Genomic DNA, 15,838 nt, shown 5'->3' with positions numbered 1-15,838 from the left:
CATACAATGAAATATTACTCAGCTAGATATATATTGTTTAAGGTGCATATGTATGAATCCATAAAGAAAATTACCAGTATGAAAAAGACATAATTTCCGAGTGAAGGGAGGGGATGGAAGTGCAGAGGATCTCAAGGGAGCATCAGAGGTAACAATAATGCTCTGTTTCTTAATCTGGACGTGGGTTCACTGTGTTGGTTCTCTTTAGCATAATTTTTCATACCTGATGCATATATTACTAATATTTTATAATTTAAATATAATTTATCTGAATGGTATTGGTAATCATGCCAAACCAGAGATCTGGGGGGAGAATACACTACTCTTTGATCTACCAATGTGTTTTTTTTTTTAACAAAGTGAATCAGTTATACATATACATATGTTCCCATATCTCTTCCCTCTTGCATCTCCCTCCCTCCCACCCTCCCTATCCCACCCCTCTAGGTGGTCACGAAGCACTGAGCTGATCTCCCTGCGCTATGCGGCTGCTTCCCACTAGCTATCTATTTTACATTTGGTAGTGTATATATGTCCATGCCTCTCTCTCACTTTCTCACAGCTTACCCTTTCCCCTCCCCATATCCTCAAGTCCATTCTCTAGTAGGTCTGTGTCTTTATTCCTGTCTTAGCCCTAGGTTCTTCATGACATTTTTTCCCCTTAAATTCTATATATATGTGTTAGTTTACGGTATTTGTCTTTCTCTTTCTGACTTACTTCACTCTGTATGACAGACTCTAGGTCTATCCACCTCATTACAAATAGCTCAATTTCGTTTCTTTTTATGGCTGAGTAATATTCCATTGTATATATGTGCCACATATTCTTTATCCAGTCATCCAATGATGGGCACTTAGGTTGCTTCCATCTCCTGGCTATTGTAAATAGAGCTGCAATGAACATTTTGGTACATGACTCTTTTTGAATTATGGTTTTCTCAGGGTATATGTCCAGTAGTGGGATTGCTGGGTCATATGATAGTTCTATTTGTAGTTTCTTAAGGAACCTCCATACTGTTCTCCACAGTGGCTATATCAATTTACATTCCCACCAACAGTGCAAGAGGGTTCCCTTTTCTCCACACCCTATTCAGCATTTATTGTTTCTAGATTTTTTGATGATGGCCATTCTGACTGGTGTGAGATGATATCTCATTGTAGTTTTGATTTGCATCTCTCTAATGATTAATGAAGTTGAGCATTCTTTCATGTGTTTGTTGGCAGTCTGCATATCTTCTTTGGAGAAATGTCTATTTAGGTCTTCTGCCCATTTTTGGATTGGGTTGTGTGTTTTTTTGTTATTGAGCTGCATGGGCTGCTTATAAATTTTGGAGATTAATCCTTTGTCAGTTGCTTCATTTGCAAATATTTTCTCCCATTCTAAGGGTTGTCTTTTGGTCTTGTTTATGGTTTCCTTTGCTGTGCAAAAGCTCTGAAGTTTCATTAGGTCTCATTTGTTTATTTTTGTTTTTATTTCCATTTCTCTAGGAGGTGGGTCAAAAAAGATCTTGCTGTGATTTATGTCATAGAGTGTTCTGCCTATGTTTTCCTCTAAGGGATTGCTAGTTTCTGGCCTTATATTTAGGTCTTTAATCCATTTTGAGCTTATTTTATATATGGTGTTAGGGAGTGATCTAATCTCATATTTTTACATGTACCTGTCCAGTTTTCCCAGCACCACTTATTGAACAGGCTGTCCTTTCTCCACTGTACATTCCTGACTCCTTTATCAAAGGTAAGTGACCATATGTGCGTGGGTTTATCTCTGGGCTTTCTATCCTGTTCCATTGATCTATCTTTCTGTTTTTGTGCCAGTACCATACTGTCTTGATTACTGTAGCTTTGTAGTATAGTCTGAAGTCAGGGAGCCTGATTCCTCCAGCTCCGTGTTTCATTCTCAAGATTGCTTTGGCTACTCGGGGTCTTTTGTGTTTCCATACAAATTGTGAAATTTTTTGTTCTAGTTCTGTGAAAAATACCATTGGTAGTTTGATAGGGATTGCATTGAATCTGTAGATTGCTTTGGGTAGTAGAGTCATTTTCACAATGTTGATTCTTCCAATCCAAAAACATGGTATCTCTCTCCATCTATTTGTATCATCTTTAATTTCTTTCATCAGTGTCTTATAGTTTTCTGCATACAGGTCTTTTGTCTCCTTATGTAGGTTTATTCCTGGATATTTTATTGTTTCTGTTGCAATGGTAAGTGGGAGTGTTTTCTTGATTTCTCTTTCAGAATTTTCATCATTAGTGTATAGGAATGCAAGAGATTTCTGTGCATTAATTTTGTATCCTGCTACTTTACCATATTCGTTGATTAGCTCTAGTAGTTTTCTGGTAGCATCTTTAGGATTCTCTATGTATAGTATCATGTCATTTGCAAACAGTGACAGCTTTACATCTTCTTTTCCGATTTGGATTCCTTTTATTTCCTTTATTTCTCTGATTGCTGTGGCTAAAACTTCCAAAACTATGTTGAATAATAGCGGTGACGGTGAGCAACCTTGTCTTGTTCCTGATCTTAGTGGAAATGCTTTCAGTTTTTCACCATTGAGGATGATGTTGGCTGTGGGTTTGTCATATATGGCCTTTATTATGTTGAGGAAGGTTCCCTCTATGCCTACTTTCTGCAGGGTTTTTATCATAAATGGGTGTTGAATTTTGTCGAAGGTTTTCTCTGCATCTATTGAGATGATCATATCGTTTTTCTCCTTCAATTTGTTAATATGGTTTATCACATTGATTGTTTTGCATATATTGAAGAATCCTTGCATTCCTGGAATAAACCCCACTTGATCATGGTGTATGATCCTTTTAATGTGCTGTTGGACTCTGTTTGCTAGTATTTTGTTGAGGATTTTTGCATCTATGTTCATCAGTGATATTGGCCTGTAGTTTTCTTTCTTTGTGACATCCTTGTCTGGTTTTGGTATCAAGGTGATGGTGGCCTCATAGAATGAGTTTGGGAGTGTTCCTCCCTCTGCTATATTTTGGAAGAGTTTGAGAATGATAGGTGTTAGCTCTTCTCTAAATGTTTGATAGAATTCGCCTGTGAAGCCATCTGGTCCTGGGCTTTTGTTTGTTGGAAGGTTTTAAATCACAGCTTCAATTTCAGTGCTTGTGATTGGTGTGTTCATATTTTATATTTCTTCCAGATTCAGACTTGGCACATTGTGCATTTCTAAGAATTTGTCCATTTCTTCCAGGTTGTCCATTTTATTGGCATAGAGTTGCTTGTAGTAATCTCTCATGATCTTTTGTATTTCTGCAGTGTCACTTGTTACTTCTCCTTTTCATTTCTAATTCTATTGATTTGAGTCTTCTCCATTTTTTTCTTAATGAGTCTGGCTAATGGTTTATCAATTTTGTTTATCTTCTCAAAGAACCAGCTTTTAGTTTTATGGATCTTTGCTATCATTTCCTTCATTTGTTTTTCATTTATTTCTGATCGATTTTTATGATTTCTTTCCTTCTGCTAACTTTGGGGTTTTTTTGTTCTTCTTTCTCTAATTGCTTTAGGTGCAAGGTTATGTTGTTTATTCGAGATGTTTCCTGTTTCTTAAGGTAGGAATGTATTGCTATAAACTTCCCTCTTAGAACTGCTTTTGTGCATCCCACAGATTTTGGATCGTTGTGTCTCCACTGTCATTTGTTTCTAGGTATTTTTTTATTTCCTCTTTGATTTCTTCAGTGATCACTTCGTTATTAAGTAGTGTATTGTTTAGCCTCCATGTGTTTGTATTTTTTTCAGATCTTTTCCTGTAATTGATATCTAGTCTCATAGCGTTGTGGTCAGAAAAGATACTTGAAACAATTTCAATTTTCTTAAATTTACCAAGGCTTGAATTTGTGACCCAAGATATGATCTATCCTGGAGAATGTTCCATGAGCACTTGAGAAAAATGTGTATTCTGTCGTTTTTGGATGGAATGTCCTATAAATATCAATTAAATCCATCTTGTTTAATGTATCATTTAAAGCTTGTGTTTCCTTATTTATTTTCATTTTGGATGATCTGTCCATTGGTGAAAGTGGGGTGTTGAAGTCCCCTACTATGAATGTCTTACTGGTGATTTCCCCTTTCATGGCTGTTAGTATTTGCCTTATATATTGAGGTGCTCCTATGTTGGGTGCATAAATATTTACAATTGTTATATCTTCTTTTTGGATCGATCCCTTGATCATTATGTAGTGTCCTTCTTTGTCTCTTCTAATAGTCTTTATTTTAAAGTCTATTTTGTCTGATATGAGAACTGCTACTCCAGCTTTCCTTTGGTTTCCATTTGCATGGAATATGTTTTTCCATCCTTTTACTTTCAGTCTGTATGTGTCTCTAGGTCTGAAGTGGATCTCTTGTAGACAGCAAATATATGGGTCTTGCTTTTGTATCCATTCAGCCAATCTGTGTCTTTTGGTGGGAGCATTTAGTCCATTTGCATTTAAGGTAATTATCGATATGTATGTTCCTAATCCCATTTTCTTAATTGTTTTTGGTTCGTTATTGTAGGTCTTTTCCTTCTCTTGTGTTTCTTTCCTAGAGAGGTTCCTTTAGCAGTTGTTGTAAAGCTGGTTTGGTGGTGCTGAACTCCCTCAGCTTTTGCTTGTCTGTAAAGGTTTTAATTTCTCCATCAAATTTGGATGAGATCCTTGCTGGCTAGAGTAATCTTGGTTGCAGGTTTTTCTCCTTCATCACTTTAAATATGTCCTCCCAGTCCCTCCTGGCTTGCAGAGTTTCTGCTGAAAGATCAGCTGTTAATCTTATGGGGATTCCCTTGTGTGTTATTTGTTGTTTTTCCCTTGCTGCTTTTAATATGTTTTCTTTGTATTTAATTTTTGACAGTTTGATTAATATGTGTCTTGGCGTGTTTCTCCTTGGATTTATCTTGTATGGGACTCTCTGTGCTTCCTGGACTTGATTAACTATTTCCTTTACCATGTTAGGGAAGTTTTCAACTATAATCTCTTCAAATATATTCTCAGTCCCTTTCTTTTTCTCTTCTTCTGGAAACCCTATAATTCAGATGTTGTTGTGTTTAATGTTGTCCCAGAGGTCTCTGAGACTGTCCTCAGTTCTTTTCATTCTTTTTTCTTTATTCTGCTCTGCAGTAGTTATTTCCACTATTTTATCTTGCAGGTCACTTATCCGTTCTTCTGCCTCGGTTATTCTGCTATTGATCCCATCTAGAGTATTTTTAATTTCATTTATTGTGTTGTTCATCATTGCTTGTTTCATCTTTAGTTCTTCTAGGTCCTTGTTAAATGTTTCTTGCATTTTGTCCATTCTATTTCCAAGATTTTGGATCATCCTTACTATCATTCTGACTTCATTTTCAGGTAGACTGCCTATTTCCTCTTCATTTGTTAGGTCTGGTGGTTTTTATCTTGCTCCTTCATCTGCTGTGTGTTTTTCTGTCTTCTCATTTTGCTTATCTTACTGTCTTTGGGGTCTCCTTTTTGCAGGCTGCAGGTTCATAGTTCCCGTTGTTTTTGGTGCCTGTCCCCAGTGGCTAAGATTGGTTCAGTGGGTTGTGTAGGCTTCCTGGTGGAGGGGACTAGTGCCTGTGTTCTGGTGGATGAGGCTGAATCTTGTCTTTCTGGTGGGCACGTCCACATCTGGTGGTGTGTTTGGGGGTGTCTGCGGCATTATTATGATTTTAGGCAGCCTCTCTGCTAATGGGTGTGTTTATGTTCCTGTCTTGCTAGTTGTTTGGCATAGGATGTCCAGCACTGTAGCTTGCTGGTCGTTGAGTGAAGTTGGGTGCTGGTGTTGAGATGGATATCTCTGGGAGATTTTCGCCGTTTGATATTATGTGGAGCTGGGAGGTCTCTTGTGGACCAGTGTCCTGAAGTTGGTTCTCCCACCTCAGAGGCACAGCACTGACTCCTGATTGCAGCACCAAGAGCCGTTCATCCACATGCCTCCGAATAAAAGGGAGAAGAAGTAGAAAGAAAGAATTGGTAGAAGTAGAAAGAAAGAAAGGAGGAAGGGAGGAATGGAGGGAGGGAGGGAGGTTGGAAGGAGGGAAGGAAGGAAAAAAAGAAAGAGAAGATAAAGTAAAATAAAATAAGATAAAATATAATAAAGTTATTAAAATTGAAAAAATTAAGAGAAAAAAAAAAAGGATGGATAAACCCTAGGACAAATGGTGGAAGCAAAGCTATACAGACATAATCTCACACAGAAGCATACACATACCCACTCACAAAAAGAGGAAAAGGGGAAAAAAATCATAAATCTTGCTCTCAAAGTCCACCTCCTCAATTTGGGATGCTTCGTTGTCTGTTCATGTATTCCACAGATGCAGGGTACATCAAGTTGATTGTGAAGCTTTAATCCGCTGCTTCTGAGGCTGCTGTGAGAGATTTCCCTTTCTTTTCTTTGTTCTCACAGCTCCCGGGGCTCAGCTTTGGATTTGGCCCTGCCTCTGCATGTAGGTCGCCGGAGGGCATCTGTTCTTCGCTCAGACAGGATGGGGTTAAAGGAGCAGCTGTTTCGGGTGCTTTGGCTCATTCACGCCAGGGGGGAGGGAGGGGCACGGAGCGCGGGGCGAGCCTGCTGCGGCAGAGGCCGGCGTAATGTTGCACCAGCCTGAGGCGCGCTGTGCGTTCTCCCGGGGGAGTTGTCCCTGGATCCTGCGACCCTGGCAGTGGTGGGCTGCACGGGCTCCCCGGAAGGTGGGTGTGGATAGTAACCTGTGCTCACACACAGGCTTCCTGGTGGCGGCAGCAGCCGCCTTAGCGTCTCATTCCCGTCTCTGGGGTGCACGCTTTTAGCCTCGGCTCGCGCCCGTCTCTGGAGCTCCTTTAAGCAGCGCTCTTAATCCCCTCTCCTCGCGCACCAGGAAACAAAGAGGGAAGAAAAAGTCTCTTGCCTCTTCGGCAGGTCCAGACTTTTCCCCCGGACTCCCACCCGGCTAGCCGTGGTGCACCAACCCCCTGCAGGCTGTGCTCACGCCACCAGCCCCAGTCCCCTCCCGGCGCTCCGACCGAAGTCCGAGCCTCTACTTCCAGCCCCGCCCACCCCGGCGGGTGAGCAGAGAAGCCTCTCGTGTTGGTGAGTGCCGGTCGGCCCTGATCCTCTGTGCGGGAATCTCCCCGCTTTGCCCTCCGCACTCCTGTTGCTGTGCTCTCTTCCGCGGCTCCGAAGCTTTTTCCCTGCGCCACCCGCAGTCTCTGCCCGCGAAGGGGCTTCCTAGTGTGTGGAAACCTTTCCTCCTTCACAGCTCCCTCCCACTGGTGCAGGTCCCGTCCCTATCCTTTTGTCTCTGTTTATTCTTTTTTCTTTTGCCCTACACAGGTACGTGGGGGGTTTCTTGCCTTTTAGGAGGTCTGAGGTCTTCTGCCAGCGTTCAGTAGGTGTTCTGTAGGAGTTGTTCCACGTGTAGATGTATTTCTGGTGTATCTGTGGGGAGGAAGGTGATCTCCGCTTCTTACTCTTCCACCATCTTCCCGGAAGCCTCCCAATGTGTTTTTAAAAAACACACTTTATTGGGTCTTTTGAATTGCAAAAAAAAAAAAAAACCATGTTGGTTGTGATGAGTGAAATGTAGAAATGTATGAAGGAGAGTTTAAAAATCTTCCCTCTCTCCTCCCACCATGAAGATTCCAATGATAAAATGATGTATCCTTTTACATCTTTCTGCTGACACAAGCATATATAGTCAACATTCCAGCTTTATTAATTTTTTCTTTTATTTTATAAATGGGAATATATATAATTATATATATGTGCACACGTGTGCGTGTGTGTGTGTGTGTGTGTATAAAACTCAGTGACTCATTGATTTAACAGTATTTGGACCCCTTTCTATGTAAAAACATTCAGGTCTAGTTGATTCTTCTTAAATACTGCATAATACCTCATTGAATGACTAGATCCTAATTTAGTCCACCATCAGTTTGTTCCCAGTTGTTTCTCACTACACGTAATGGTACAATGAACTTCTTTGTCCTTGGGTCCTTTTATTCGGGGTCCTAAATTGGGATTACTAGGCCGATTTAACATTTTAGATGTTAAAAATAACTGTCTGATTACTTTCTTAATCTTTTGCTGCAGTTCGCAGTCTGGGCAGCAGGAACGAGAGTGCTCTGTTCCCCACGTCATCATTAGAAGGGGATATTTACTACTTCTCCTCTTGTTTGCCGACCTGGTGAGTGAAACCTATCTAATTTGTGTGTAAAGCACCAACACTGTTTATTATGGTCAGCGAAGCTGAGTTCAAGGCTTATCAGTACTTCCTGGGGGGCATTTAGAAATGCTGATGCCTGGGCTTCACCACAGACCTACTGAATCAACATCTTTGGAGAGGAGCCCAGGAATCTTTTTGTATTTGTGTTTTAATTTCCCCACGTGACTCTGATATAGCTGGGCACATATCCATCGACAGGCAATTGGAAATCATGAATAGAACCTCTAACTAGAATTGAGAAACCTAAACTTCAAAAGCTGCAATTTATTAGTTAAGTGTTTAAGAAAACAATGTACCCAGGTAATCATTATGGTTAGAAATTCAAAAATTCAATTTACATGCAACATTTTAATTCCATGAATTCTTTAAAACAAGGGATACCTACATGTACCTTTCTTTGCTTTAGAGATTAAAGTCCAAGATAGGAGGCAGCTGTGAAGTGGATATTTTAGAATGACAATTTCCTGGCCAACTGTGAATCCCTTCTTAAAGAATGTGAATACTGAATGTCCGATCTTTTTGAAAATGAAATAAAATTAGGGGTGTTCTGGCCCATCATTGCTGGACTCTGTCGCATGGAACTTCCTCACTTGAAGAATAGAGAAAAAAACCCTGCTACTTCAGTTTTTATTAGAATGTATCTGGGCAGAGCAAGGCAAGGGATTGTTAAAGACAGTGACTCTGAAGGAGAGGCCAGCACAGTTGTTTGAGAGGTGCCTTGAGAGACTTGAGTAGCAAAGGCGGAGTCATTCTCTCCTCTCTCCTCGAGACCAGAAAGGGGCTGCCTTATTACCACAAACCAGGAGCAGCCACCAGGTGGCGAGGTTCTCTTATTTTCCTCAAAGCCCAAAGTGTTTAAGGGTGGGAGAGAATAAATGACTTCAAATTCTCAACTTGGATAAAACCAAAAGTGAAGGGGGCAAGGATGCAAATGGCAGACTCTCAGTGTCTCAGATAAGAGCACCCACCTTGCAGGGGGAGTTGTGAGGAAATGCTTAATACATGTGAAGTGCTGATACCCTGCCTAGCTGGTTTTAAGGACTCAGTAAGCTCCTTTTAAAATATGAAAAGTGAAAGAAAACCTCTAGTATTATAACCTCATCTTAATTGTCTTTATGCTGAGTTCCGTTTCAGTTTCCTGTTTATTCTTAAAATCCACTACAAAGTCATATCTATGTCAAAGTTTAAAATGACCTAGTTAAAATAGATATGTAACTAGAAAACAGGGTTCAAATACTTCCTCTTTTGAGTGAAAATCAATCAATGTACAAAACCCCCAAATTTATGAAATGGATAAATTCAAGAGATTGCAAAAGAGTCTTTAGTTTAAAAAGAGATTCATCACAAACTTCCTTAAAAGATAAGTTTCCTTTCTACCTTAAGAATTTGATTCAATTTACTAAATTTAATTTGCTCCTGACTGCTCTGTGAACTGAACGTATCCTCAGAATCAATTGTGAAGTTGGTCATTTGCCTTCTGCATCCTTTGCTTCCCCTTTTGTAGATTTTCTCCTTTCCTATGAGCTTCCCATGCTTCTGTCTCCCAATTCCCTCAGGAGAGGTGCAGACAGTGGATGAAGATTGGGAGGAAATACAGTACAAAAGCCCTGGAGGAAATACAGTACAAAAGCAAAAGCTGTTTACACTTGGGCAGCCTTCTCACTGGGGGCAGCTTTCACTCTAGGGAGATAATAATGTGGAAGAGGAAGAGGAACCATTTAGTGAACATTTTCTCTATTCTGTGTACTCTTGTTCGCATGTTCACTTATTTCCCACAGAAACCTTGTGATGGAAGGATGGGGATAATTATCCATTTACATATGAAGAAACTGAGGGCACAGAACTAGTATGTGAAAGAGCCAAGTCTTGACCTTAGGTTGGTCTGATTCCGCAGCTCAAGTGTTGAACTGCCACTGGGCTGGTATATGTTAGAACAGAAGCAGGGGGTTAGGTGAAGATGAGCGTCTCAATGTAATTCTGGGAAACAAACAAAAAGCAGTGTTAGCAAAGCTCCACCAACTCGACGATGAGCATAACCTACTTCTGTGACACTTGCCCCCAGTCAAAAACAAAGTCCTTTAATATTATCTCTTAGAAAATAGGCTGTTTAGTGCAATGTGCTAGCATATACATTGGCATCAGATAGATCTGATTTTCCATATTCTTTATACTAATGAGATAATTATTTTTAGTATTCTTTGTGACAATGCAATATGAAGTCATGATCACCACATTCTAAGGACTCTAAAACGTGTCCAAACAAAAAGGAATAAAAGCAAGTATTTGACATATACAGCATGAGAGAAGAGGCTTTGTAACAAACTGAAAACATTTCCTGCTGGTAAAGATGGGACAATAAGAACAAAATTACTTTACCAAAAACTGGTTCTCATATTTTGACTTGACAGTTAAGGAATGCTGAATTAAGTAACAACAAATCACCTGAAAATGTGAGTGAAGCAATGACAGAAAATTATCTCGTAATAAATTTTCTAAATTTATTAAGAGACTTCATTATTTTAATATAATCTCTGGTGCAAATTTTAAAGTGATTGATTTAACAGCCTGTACTCTAAAGTATATACAAATGTGGATTTGTCCTGGAAGTATAAAACATTCTGGCTTATTTATTAGGCTGGCCTAATATTTTATTTATTTATTTATTTATTCATGGCTGGGTTGGGTCTTCGTTGCAGTGCGTGGGCTTCTCATTGCGGTGGCTTCTCCTGTTGTGGAGCACGGGCTCTAGGCTCTTGGGCTTCAGTTGTGGTGTGCAGGCTCAGTAGTTGTGGCACACGGGCTATGTTGTTCCGCGGCATGTGGGATCTTCCCGGAGCAGGGCTCAAACACATGTCCCCTGCTTTGGCAGGTGGATTCTTAACCACTGCGCCACCAGGGAAGTCCCTAGCCTAATATTTTAAAATAAGTCTGCAGCCATACAGTCTTCATAGATTCCCTAAAATCACTTGCCAGTGCATCTCTCAGAGAGAGATCAGTGCAGAAGTAACATCACGCTCTTTCTTCTTAAACTGTTTAGGCAAGTGGAGGAAACCAGATGAAATCTGCCCAAAGCAACTTTTTAGTGAGTGTTCCAGTTGGTGTGTTTTCAGTAGCTTTTAAGAGATCAACTCAGTTGGCACCAATAGCATAAAAAGCCTGAGGTAGGGTGATTCCAGGCGTGATTAAGTCAGTGGCTCATTGCCATCACTGAGGAGCCAGGTCTCTTCATTCTTCTGCTGTGCTTTGCTCATAATGTTGACTTTTGACCACGGGCTTGCAGGATGACTGCAGCAAGTTTAAGTAAGTACTTCACAACATTAAAGGCTCCCTTGTATCCCTTTTTAAGAATAAGAAAAACTCTTCCACACTCACTGTTCAGAATTATAGACATGCCCATTCCTAAATCATCCCCTGGCAAGGAAAATGGGATTTCAATGATTGGCTGAGATAAATTAAGATTATCCTCCCTAGGGGTGGGGAAAGGTCCAGCCTTTTCTAAAGTATGCAGTCTCCCAACAACTGAACAATGTCAAAGTTTTGATCTCAGGGAGGATGAGTGTGTGGAACTGCTGCAAAGTGAGTGGTCGACAGTGTCCGCCATGTTGAGTCAGGAAGACCCTAGAAGGAATGGCTCCCAAAGCAGGGCTGGGACCTTCCAGGTATTTGCCTTGTGGAAGGAGAATACATACTGAAGAATAACTAGATAATATTATCCCTTTTTTTCTGATTTGACATGGCAGTCTCAACCCCTGATGACTTTCAGGGAAAGAGAAAATGTTGTGATTATGCCTTTTAAAAGAGACAAGAAATTCCCTACATGGAGGAGTCAGTGGTTCAGTATTACATTTGTAACTAAAAGAAATTTGGGGGGAAGGGGGAACAAAACTGAATCTTTTAGTTCAATTTACAGAAACCCATCTGTGACAGACATACGCAATAGGAAACTTCATCTTTCATCACAGGAAGTCCAGAGGTAGGGAAGGCTCCAGGGTCGGTTGATCTGGCTCGTTCCACCTCTTGGCCCTGCCTTCCTCAGTGTTGGCTTCATCCTCAGGTTGGTGGTTGGAGTGATTCTAGGTGTCACAGCTAGTCAAGATAAAGTCCAAAAGGAGCAGAATGACAGCTGCCCATGAGGAATGGGAAGACTTTCCCCAGATGCCCCTCAGCATACTTCCTCTCCTGTTTCACTGGCCAGAGTTAGGTCACATGTCCATTCCTGAGTCCATCACTGCTTGGAGAGCTGACTAAATAAACATTTAGGCTGTGAGGATTCCAACTGCAAGTTGGTTTTCACTGTAGTTGGAATAATCAATATCCCTTACCTCTATAACTCTAATTAATCTAATTAATCTACATCAGCGGTCAGCAAACTAATCGGCCCACCACATATTTAAAGTTTTAAAGTTTTATTGGAGCACAGCCCCATCCATTGTTTTCGATGTATTGTTGATGGCTGCTTTTATGCCACAATGACATTTCAGTTGTGACAGAGACCATAAGACTTACAAAGCCTAAAATATTTTCTATGTGATTCTTTACAGAAGTTTGCCTACCCTGATCTAAAATTAACTGCAGTACTTTCTTTTATTTGCTTTTCCTACCTTCTGAAAGTGGCAACTTTTAATTTTATTATTCTAGGAAGGAGTGTGTGATGGTTAATTTTATGTCACCTTGACTGGCTATGGAGTGCCCAGATTAAATACTATTTCTGCGGGTGTCTGTGAGGGTGTTTGCACATGAGATTAGCATTTGTATTTGTGGTATCGGTAAAGAAGATTGCCCTCCCCAGTGTTGGTGGGCATCATCCAGTCCATTGAGGGAGGGTGTGAATAGAACAAAAGGCAGAGGAAGGAGGAATTTACCCCCTTTTCCTGCCTCACTGTTGAGCTGGGACATCTCATCTCATCCTTTCCTTCCACTCAAACTGAGGTTTATACCACTGACTCCCCTGGTTCCCTGGTCTTCAGACTCAAACTGAATTATACCACTGACTTTCCTGGGTCTCCAGCTTGCAGATGGCAGACTGTGGGACTTCTCAGCCTCCATAATAACATAAGCCACTTCCTCATAATAAGTCTCTCTCTCTCTCTCTCTCTCTCTCTCTCTCTCTCTCTCTCACTCTCTCACTCTCTCACTCTCTCACTCTCATTTATATATACTGTATCTATCTATTTGTCTATCTATCTATCCCTATTGGTTCTCTTTCTCTGGAGAACCCTATCACAGAGTGAAACCTATGTTCATCTTATCCGTAGTTGTATGATTAGATATATTTTATCGATTTCCTTTGTGAGTTTTTAAATTGAAGACACCTAGTCTACATAAGATACCTACATAAAGTCAAGTCAATGACTCTCCCAACAGGTTTATGCTGTCTATACAGGATCCAGTCAGTGGCGTGTTGGACCCAGTTTGTACTGACTTGTAAGAGCTATTTGCTAGCATGGCTTTCAAACTCTGCCTTCAGCGACCTTGGTGGTGTGAAATTGACCATGGTGGGGAGTAGGTACACCACAGAAATTGGCAGACGCTTAAATTGAGATTGTTCGTTGTTCTTTTTTTTTTTCCTGAAGATCTGGTTGTTAAATATTTACCAGCACACCATGGCTCCAGCCATTATACACACCTGTCTCTGCTCTATAACTGCATAACAGAGAATGCCAATGGTGATCGGGGCTTTACCAGTACATTCAGCTTCAAATGATTTGTAATCTGAAGTAGTCAGTTAAATCCCTCTTGCAATGAGATAATATAGCCTGTGTTTTAAGTGTTACATAGCTTTTGATTTGTATAGGTTTTTTTCTAAGTAAATATTTCTCTTAGATAAGACATACAGATGAAATAAATGAAAGCAAAATATCTTCCCCTTAAACTATCTGAAATTACAAGCATATTTATATTTTATAATTTATGTAAACCACTTGTGTGTGAATAAAGCAGAATATAGCTATCAGTGTACAAGGATCAAGTGTTCTGAATTCTCACTTTGTTCTGGAGTGAGTGTAGTGTTCACTGGGATCCGAAGGGAAGCCCTAGGTTTGGAGAGACTTGCCTTAATAAAAAGTGCACTCATTCATTTAAACAAGCATTTATTAAGCATCTATTAAATCCCAGGCAACAATGACTTGCAAAAGACCTGGGCCCTGCTCACATAAGCCTTACAATCTAATGAGGAAGATAAATGTTAAACAAATAAGCACATAAATGAGTTCAAAATTAACAGCGGAATAGTAGGAAAGGAATGTAAATCTTTGTAAGCGTGGGGAACTGACCCATCTGAGTTGCAGAGAGTAAGAGGGAAAGAGTTCCAAGTTGAAATCTATATTCCAGGGAAATCTACTGGGTTGGCCAAAAAGCTCACTTGGGTTTTTGGAAAAACCTGAATGAGCTTTTTGGCCAACCTAATATTTTCCAAGAGATCCTGAAAAAACTTGCCAGCCATTGTGGGCTCAAGAACAATGGGGGACCATTTGAAGGGTTTTAAGCACAGGAGTGTCAGGATTAAATATGTATTTTCAAAAGATCTCTGGCTGCAGAGGGAACAAGGATCTTGGCATGGGAAGAATAAGCAGAGGGAGAGCAGTCCTTTGGCTATTGCAGCAGTTCTGGTGGGGATTAGGGAGGCTCGGACCAGGGCATTAATGGAGGATGTGGTGAGAAGTGGCTGAAATACTTCTGAACTCACTGAGCTCCCCACAAAACATTTCAGCTGCCTTCAAGGAGCTTATAATGTAGTTGAAGAGGCAACTCATGGGTATAAAGTCACAGCAACAGTGTATAATTAGGAAGTAAACTGAGGAGATCAACTGAGGGACATAGGAATTGAGAGCAAGAAATGGGCCAGGACTCCAATGGTTAGGATTTGGAGAGAGAGAGGCCAGAGGAAAGAGGTGGCAAGAGGCAGGGCAGTGAGGGGAGGAGCAGAGATGGCACAATGGGATGAAGAACAAATCTTGCTGGATATGCAGGGTAAGGCCAAATTATGAGAACTTGAGAAGGTCAGAGTTTGAAGGACTTGATGTGAGATGAGAATGAGCCACTAAAAGTATTTTACATAAGAAGGATACCAAACGAAAGTAAGCTTTAAAGAAGTTTAGTTTTACCAAATTCTTGTGGTTAATTAGACTGAGAAGAACTTGCTGCCTGCATGGTTGTTGAGTGGGGGATTGGACTTAGCTGTTGACAATTAAGAAAGGAGGTGAGGCCTAGAGGAAAACATGGGCAGAACACTCTTTGACGTAAATCACAGAAATATTTTTTTGGATCTGTCACCTATAGTAAAGAAAATAAAAGCAAATATAAACAAGTGATACCTAATTAAACTTAAAGCTTTTGCACAGCAAAGGAAACCATCGACAAAATGAAAAGACAACCTACCGAATGGGAGAAAATATTTGCAAATGACATGACCAAAAAGGGATTAATATCCAACATATATAAACAGCTCATGCAACTCAACATCAAAAAAAACAAGCAACCCAGTTGAAAAATGGGCAGAATAACTGAATAAGCATTTTTCTGAAGAGGAAATGCAGATGGCCAACAGGCACATGAAAAGATGCTCAACATCGCTAATCGTCAGGGAAATGCAAATCAAAACCACAATGAGGTATCACCTCACACCTGTCAGAATGGCTATCATGAAAAAG

The sequence above is a fragment of the Phocoena phocoena genome, chromosome 4 (genome assembly GCF_963924675.1).
Source record: "Phocoena phocoena chromosome 4, mPhoPho1.1, whole genome shotgun sequence".
NCBI classification, from domain to species: Eukaryota; Metazoa; Chordata; class Mammalia; order Artiodactyla; family Phocoenidae; genus Phocoena; species Phocoena phocoena.
Note: the sequence above shows the minus strand (reverse complement) of the source record.